General features: G+C 45.5%; 1 protein-coding gene across 1 annotated transcript in view; it reads right to left on the bottom strand.

Moving 5' to 3' along the window:
* Positions 1–726, bottom strand: part of LOC119315354 (tRNA ligase 1-like) — a 12,684-nt gene extending 11,958 nt beyond the window's left edge. The window contains exon 1 of the mRNA XM_037589986.1: positions 583–726. The gene's annotated coding sequence lies outside the window, so the exon portion shown is untranslated. The remainder of the gene's footprint in view (positions 1–582) is intronic.
* Positions 727–813: the final 87 nt, after the last annotated feature.

Genomic DNA, 813 nt, shown 5'->3' with positions numbered 1-813 from the left:
AGTACTATAGCCAATTCATTAAATATTTCTACAATAAGAATATAAGATAAGATAAAACTGAATGTGGTTACATTAACCAACAACATTGAGGCCACGCAGATTGCAGACAGCATGTTCAAGAGTTCATCAACAGCTAAAAAGTAGAGCGCACAGTGCGTAGCAGCTAATTTCATTAGAATTACTCAAAGGAAAAAAAAATCTCATCAATACAATGGTAACCTACACCAATTAAGCAATGGATGGTTTAGAAACTAAGCCTGGATTTAGCCATGTGGTGTACTATGATAGTCTAGCTAATCTACCTTGCCAAACAGAGTAGAACGATGTAGGGTAGTTGACTTTTGATACATTCTTTTTTCACAACTTTGAAAATAAGCATAGCAACGTGGCCCCAGCAAATTAAGGTAATCAAAATATTGAAACAGCAAACACAACTCACAATATGGTAACTTCCACATGTATTGTCTGATCAGAATCACTAAAATATAATCATGGGGGAAAACTGCCGATAGTTGCTCAGGAAACACTTGGCATTGTTTATCACAAGGTCAAGGTGATGGAAGCAAGGAGCAATTCACGCACCTCTTGATCGGACTTGTCGTCCTCGAATTTGGGGTAGAAAGCGGCCCTGATGCGCGCCTCCGCGAACGTGTTGTTGTCCATGGCGAAGTAAGTGCCCCCCGCGAACAACCTCGACGCGCCACCCTGCTCATCCGCCACCTCCGAGGACCGGAGGGCGGCGCCTGGCTTGCAGCAGGTGGTGGAGGTCGAGGGAGGCGGCGACCGCTCGCAGGAGGCGGAGCCCGCCGTGGG

This window comes from Triticum dicoccoides, chromosome 6A (genome assembly GCF_002162155.2).
Source record: "Triticum dicoccoides isolate Atlit2015 ecotype Zavitan chromosome 6A, WEW_v2.0, whole genome shotgun sequence".
NCBI lineage: Eukaryota > Viridiplantae > Streptophyta > Magnoliopsida > Poales > Poaceae > Triticum > Triticum dicoccoides.
This window is presented reverse-complemented; position numbering and strand designations above follow the sequence as displayed.